This window comes from Branchiostoma belcheri, unplaced genomic scaffold (assembly GCF_001625305.1).
Source record: "Branchiostoma belcheri isolate BF01 breed outbred unplaced genomic scaffold, Haploidv18h27 scaffold1, whole genome shotgun sequence".
Lineage (NCBI taxonomy): Eukaryota > Metazoa > Chordata > Leptocardii > Amphioxiformes > Branchiostomatidae > Branchiostoma > Branchiostoma belcheri.
This window is the reverse complement of record NW_017802379.1, coordinates 10348324-10355974: the sequence shown is the minus strand read 5'-3', so window position 1 is coordinate 10355974 and position 7651 is coordinate 10348324. Positions and strand designations below refer to the sequence as shown.

At 40.2% G+C, this 7651-nt stretch overlaps 1 pseudogene; it reads right to left on the bottom strand.

Annotated features, from left to right (window-relative positions):
* Positions 1-7651, bottom strand: part of LOC109477193 — a 40522-nt pseudogene that overhangs the window by 27536 nt on the left and 5335 nt on the right.

Here is a 7651-nt window from a genome sequence, read left to right as displayed (position 1 = left end):
TAGGAACACGGTATATATCGACGACGCTTAATGTTTTGGGTTATGAAGAACTTCGGAAAAATATTGGGAATCTAGATCCGGAGGACACTTTCTCTAAGACAACCAGGAACAAACTGATACTGTGCAATATTATTACATGTTGGCTAAGACACTCTGAAGTCTGTCCAGTTTGTGCACAAAGGCACATTCTCCTGTAAATACCGTGTACCAGTATAAAAGCTAATTAGTAGGCTGCAGTTCAGTTGACCTCCGCAGGGTGCCATTTTAAAGCGATTAATTAATAAACTGAAAAGCTAATACATACAGTCAACTGTAGCAAAATTCGTGCATGTATATCTAAACGTTAAGTCTTGTATGTGCAAGTTACTACGTAATATCTCTATTGTGTAACGTGTCGTTGTAATCATCATCATAGCTTGTAATAAAAATGTAATAAAAATGCGCAGATCACGACATGTGTGTGTGACAACGCACAGGGGGTGGGAGGGGGGTCCGAAGCATTCCTGAGAAGAGGGACCTCATTTTTTGCTCAAGAAAATGAAAGCCCCTTGCTCAAACCGACAGACTATATCCGCAACTCAAATACAAATATCTCAAAAACCATTGCAACATTGATGCACGTTCCAGTGATCTACTGTTTGCCACTAAACCAAGTTTGGTTTGCTCTGTTTCCGTCCATGGTGATCTAAATCTACAAGTTACGTAGTGTAGCTCTAACACTCCTGTTTAACGTGTTTTTTTAGATTCTGGTCGTAATGTAACATAAATTATGTTAACTTTAACATGCTGCTAAAGCACATAACGTTATAGAATGAAACCAAATACCTGTGATCTTTGAGCGTTTGTGTCGTCGCTTCGTGTCTTTCGATTCGTTCGTCTCGCTACAAGCTCTTTGTTACAAGCAACAAGCTACTTCTCTGGCATTCCAGCTGGCTACCTCATTATCCTGGCCGATATTCTAGCCAATCGCATCTCAACTTTATAATCTAATCTCATTGATAGTCATGAGCCTGGAGGTCAAAGGTCACACACGTCAAACCTTTAAGGACAATGATCTCACTGACCACTTTTCGGGATATTTATATCATTGAATATAAATTTAGTAGGCCGCTTAAATGGTAGGAAAAAAGGTATAGACGAAAAAGAACAGTTTTTTCTACTACAGAAACATTATTTGTAATGTTAAGAATAGTCAAATTATAGGTAGTTATTGTTCAATGAACAAAGGGGTTTAAACAAAAGCTACACTCTTCTGCTGTAGGCATATATATGCATAGAATGTTGCAAATCATCTTTCCAGTTCTAGATTTCGGCAGCCAGTTAATCCAATTAAATGCTGCCAATGACGTCACGGTGAGCATGACGGCCGATACAGAACCTGGCACCACGGTTCGTGAAACACGTTTATTTGAGAAGCATATTTTGTACCGTTTGATGACTTTCCAGTATAGCTTCATTTCTATGGTGCATCTAATGGAGTACATTAATTCTGTATTTCGTCACTTTAAGGACAAAAGAATTGTATGTTAAACTCATAAGTATATGCAGTAGACAAAATGTAGCCTTTATCAGTTTATTAAACGAAATTTTATTAAGTCGATTGTAAAAAAAAAACAGACAAAAAGTTGTACTAAGATCCCTCTATCAGTACATGGCTATGGTGGGCATACACTACAGACTACAAATTCACAACACTAATGTATACTATATGTACTTGTATTCTATCACGACTTCTATACTGACACTGCTACAAAAATAGTACAAAAAGACAAACGCTACTACAAACAACTCATAACATTACTTGACATGGTATTTCCAACACTCATCATGCATCTATTGACAAACATAAAATAAACAGTACATCAGCCTACATAATATGACTATTACTACTTTTCGTGCCTGATACAACACAAAAATGTCTATTAAAAGTCAACAAACAAACGGCTACCCAGAATCGAGATGAAACTGCAACGTTACCAAGGATCTAAGTTCGCTTCTTCTACTAATAACACGATAAAAACTACATGTAAGACCCATTAGTAACTATTGGTTCAAAGAGTTACACATCCAAACTCATTTAACGGTTCCTAACCATTGACTGTCTTCAAACATGTATTGTCTTGTCATATAGACGATTATTAATGTCTTCTTCAGTGAAGTCCTCGTATCATTTTGCCAAGAACCGAACAAAAGGATTCTCGTAAATCTGCATCCTATTTACTTTGCTGTGTGGGTTTTCATGTGTCTCTCAAGATACACCAAAAAGCAGTTGCTCAAGCAACTGGATATGATTTTGGAAAATTTGATTTTCCAAAATCATATCCAGTTGCTTGAGTAACTGCCTTTTGGTGTATCGTATTACCTGGATGTCTAACCTTCATCGACGTCTCTTAAGCTAAGATGACAGACTAAATTGCCTGCTGTATTCCTCGCACCTGCAGGGTTTCTTTCCGGTATGTATTCGCAAATGTATCTTCAGGTTGCTCATAACTGACTTTTAAGTACATATGATAGGAGTGCAGCAGGCACTTAAAAGTGTCTGCTGCACTCCTATCATATGTAGGGTTTCTCTCCTGTGTAGGTTTGCATGTGTGTCTTCATTAGACTACCCAAAATGACGGAACAGTCTGTTGCACTGATCAGACCTAAGGTCTCTTCTTTGTGTGAGTGCGCATGTGTCTCTTCAGATTACCCAGCTGACTGAACTGCTTGCTGCACTCCTCACATCTGTAGGGTTTCTCCCCAGTGTGAGTGAGGATGTGTGTCTTTAGACCATCCAGTTCACTGAACTGCTTGCTGCACTCCTCACACCTGTAGGGTTTCTCCCCTGTGTGAGCGCGCATGTGTCTCTTCAGATGACCTAGTCGACTGAACTGCCTGCTGCACTCCTCACATCTGTAGGGTTTCTCCCCTGTGTGAGTTCGCATGTGACTCTTCAGATTACTCAGCTGACTGAACTGTCTGCGGCACTCCTCACATTTGAAAGGTTTCTCCCCAGTGTGAGTGAGGATGTGTTTCTTTAGAGTACTTGGATCACTGAACTGTCTGCCGCACTCCTCACATCTGTAGGGTTTCTCCCCTGTGTGAGTTCGCACGTGTGTCTTAAGACTACCCAGCTCACTGAACTGCTTGCCGCACTCTTCACATTTGTAGGGTTTTTCCCCGGTGTGTATTCGCACATGTCTCTTCAGATGACACAGCTCACCAAACTCCCTGCTGCACTCCTCACACCTGTAGGGTTTCTCCCCTGTGTGAAGTTTCATATGTCTCTTCAGATTACACAGCTCACTGAACTGCCTGCTGCACTCCTCACACCTGTAGGGTTTCTCCCCTGTGTGAGTGCGCATGTGTTTCTTCAGATGTTCCAGCCGACTGCACTGCTTGTTGCACTCCTCACACCTGTAGGGTTTGTTCCTTGTTTCAGTCCGCATGCCTGTCTCAAGATCGCGATGACTTTCAAACCGTTTGCTCAACTCCCTCCCCTTTGTAGAACTGCTCACAAAATCTCCATCCGAACTCCCGCTGACGTCTTCAAAGCCTTTTGTCGCCATTTTAACAACAGTCAATCCCGATTCTGCAACAAAAAAAGAGACAACAAATAAATCATCGGTTTTAAGAAAGACCCACCATGCTTGCATCCTATAGAGGAAGAAAACGTAATAGGCTATTGTCTAAACCCTTCCACAAGCTTATAAGATGGGGAAGATTTTAAAACCTAGCCAAGGGTAAGTTAGGGTCCAAGCTTTTTAAAATCACTGTGCTATGACAACAGGCAACAGACACCGGGCATATAGTGAGTATGCGCGACATACACGCTGCCATGGTAGTGTTGTTTGAGAATTTAGGGCTCTCCAAAAGCAATGACGCAAGAGTTCTACATCCCCTCCCCCAAATCCTAGTACCCCTCCAAAGATGTTCACATTTAGTTTTTTTTTTCTATTTTCGCTGATTTCTTTTATCAACCGATTAAGGAGCATCTCTCCCCTAAGAATTCCTGGGGAGACCCCTGCCCATAATTCCACGAAAGCCCAAGAGGATGTTTTCACGCAATGCAATGTATATTGTGGGTGTGTGAGTATGTGAGTATACTAGCACAGTATCTACCAGTCATGACATCAGAACACTGTAGTATCTTTCAACGACGACCGAATGATGTTGTGGCATGAAGTGCGACTCAATTTTGGTGGAAAGTACTTAGTATTTGGGGAAAATTTTACCATGCGACAGCCAGCAGAAACTGAATAAGAATATTAATACAACGTTTTTCTTCCTTATGATATAGACTGTGAAGGTTATACAACTGGTGGATACAAGCGCTCTCAATCTGATTTTTTTGGATAGTTACTTAGTAGCTCAAACCTCCTTGGTCAACTGCAGTTCATTTGACTTCCGCATGGCGTCATTTCAAACACGTCGACCAAAAAATTCAGAAGCTGATAGATACATCTGTTACAATCTCAATATACAAGATCCTATTAAACTGTGAAGATGCATATTATCTTGTTATAAAATCATCTCGCATCTTCGTATATCAGCAAGCTACCCTATATGTCTATATTGTGTTATGTGATGTTTGAATGAAAAATTCGAAAGAAAATACAATACACAGTACAATGTACAATGTACTAGCATATGAACACAATGCTATGGAAAGGGATTGAAACGTTCCTGCGAATGTACGTGGAGAAGTTAGGGTCAGTGCATAAACATTACAATGCTGGAGCTCCGTCAGAACTCGGTGCTGGGTTTTATCTTTTACACGTCGGCACAATCCCACAATGGAACGCCTTGCCTGGCCCGGTAACCATGGCTCCCACCGTTGAGTCTTTCCGGGCCAGGCTGGAGGCCTGCCCGCCTTAGACCAACCCCCCACCCCTAAAGTGCCCCAACAGGGGCTATATGGGGGTGTAGCCGGGGCTTGTTTAACATCTTAGAGCCCCGGCAAAGATGAAAGATGAAAGAACTGGAATTCCAGAGCTGAATCTTGTATCGGCACTCGTTTTCCTGTGCTTAACTCTAATCTCCAAGCAAATTTTTCGGTGGGGATAAGACAGTATCAACTTGTACCCATTTGCCAGACAGTATTCATTTCCCCACCGAAGCTAATGGACACTCCTCTGGCCAATGGATACTGCCTTACCACAGGATAATCGGCTTGAAGATTACTAACTCCACTCAGCACTCGGTGCCAGTGCTAATATCTAGTCTCGACCGATTACACTATACGGAAAAGGGCATGCGGGCCCCTCAAATTACTTTGGCGATTGGCTTCCGTTGCTTTTAGCACCGAAAATTCCCGGTGCTGGGTTTTATTTTTTACACGTCAGCAAAATCTTTTCTCCCCGCAGACAAACTCCCCTGGCGTGTTATCTCTCTACATGTATTTGGCTGATTTCTACTTTTTCCAGCCGCCTCCCGAAGCTTGGTAGGCTAGGCAAACAGTACTGTAGTAGTCTTACTACCTGGGTACGTCTCAATGCCGAGTCTATGTCTTTGAAACTGTGAGGAAAGTGGCCGCTCAGTCCTGTTCTACCGATAGGCTTGTTGACCCGATAATTTGCTGTCGCCATGACTGGTTCAAAGACAGCAAAGACAGAGTTTTCTGGTGCTGAAGCCGCCAACACTGGAAATCCAGTGTTGACATAAATTCAGCAATGGAGATCTGGGGCAGAAGCCACCTCAGTGCTGAGAATGGAACCCATTACCTAGGTACTTCTGCCGTAATGTAACGTAATACTAATCCATATAACATTTAGGATGAAACCAAATACCTGTATGTCTTTAGAAGTTGGTGCCGTCTATTCTTGCTGTGTCTCTCGTTCGTCTCACTACAAACTCTTTGTTACAGCTATAGTGGTCGTCCTTTGCTTGCCAGATGGCTACCTACCAGTAATTGTGCCGGATTATATTCTAGCCAATCACGACTAAGCTCTAAAATCTAATCCTATTGATATTCATGAGTCTGGAGGTGAAAGGTCAAACACGTCAGTTTTTATTGTAATGCGATATTGGCAGACAACATGCTTTGTCTTCTTATTGGCAGGCATAGCCGTACACCGTTACAAGATAGACTATGCAACTTCTGTAACAATTCTTGTATTGAAGATGAATCGCATTTTATGCTTGACTGTAAATTATATGATAACGAACGTAAATCACTGTTCAGTTCAATTAAGCTCGACAAAAAATGTAAAACATTATCAAAGGAAGACACTTTTATATATATATTACATCATGTACAATACAGACGTCATCAATGAAGTATGTAAGTATATTTCAAAATGTTTCAAAAAGAGAGAAGAAGCCATTACAACTTAGATCAATACCACTTTATATGTATATTTCTTTTTTTTAGCATTGTATACCTTAGACCTGATATTGGCCTTTCTTTATTACTATTGTTGTAGTACTCTCTAGTACATTGTACTTTGTACATCCGTGCATTTATCCCCCCGGGAAATGAACATGCAATAAATTTTCATTGTCCCCAGGAAGAAGATAAAGTATACAGTCCTCTATGATACTGTCATTATCTCATTTCAGTTCAGGTTAAGACTTATCGCTGGTTTCCTGGGGCTCTGAACATTTGTTCATTACCGCCAGGTGTCGCAAATGTCCCGCACATGGCAACTACTTATAAAAGGGCAACTACTTATAAATGTATCTTCAAAGAACTGCAGCGAATTGAATCTACACATGATCACAACACAAGACTGTCTCAGAGAGGGGCGTTTGTTCAAGGCAAACGTAAGACCAAAGCTAAAACAAGAACATTTGTCTACAGAAGTATAAAAACGTACAACACGCTGCCTCCTCACATGCTCACCGAAAACGCACGCACATTTAAAGTAAATATCAGTCAACTATGTAAAAAGTACGTGCACATGCGTCTTGACACATGGTGGTAAGACACATGGAGCACAGGTGTACCTCTGACCTCTCCACAACTTGTATATTTGCTGTTGTTAGAAGTATAAGTAAATTTAATAAGTAGTTACTGTTACTTAGTAATTTTTATTGTTCTTGTTAAACAATTGTTATGTATAATGTTGTTGAATCTTTTGTAACTATTAAGTTGATAATTGTATGTATTTTATTATGTGAAAGGACTCCAGGAAGATTAGTATACACAGCTTGTATAACTAATGGAGATTCCCAATAAACAAACAAACAAACAAACAATGGGCAAACTACTTATAAATGGGCAAACTACTTATAAATGGGCAACTACTTATAAATGGGCAAACTACTTATAAATGGGCAACTACTTATAAATGGGCAAACTACTTATAAAAGGGCAAACTACTTATAAATGGGCAACTACTTATAAATGGGCAAACTACTTATAAAAGGGCAACTACTTATAAATGGGCAAACTACTTATAAAAGGGCAAACTACTTATAAATGGGCAACTACTTATGAATGGGCAACTACTTATAAAAGAGCAACTACTTATAAAAGGGCAACTACTTATAAAAGAGCAACTACTTATAAAAGGGCAACTACTTATAAAAGAGCAACTACTTATAAATGGGCAACTACTTATAAAAGGGACAACTACTTATAAATGGGCAACTACTTATAAATGAGCAACTACTTATAAAAGGGCAACTACTTATAAAAAGGGCAACTACTTATAAAAGGGCAACT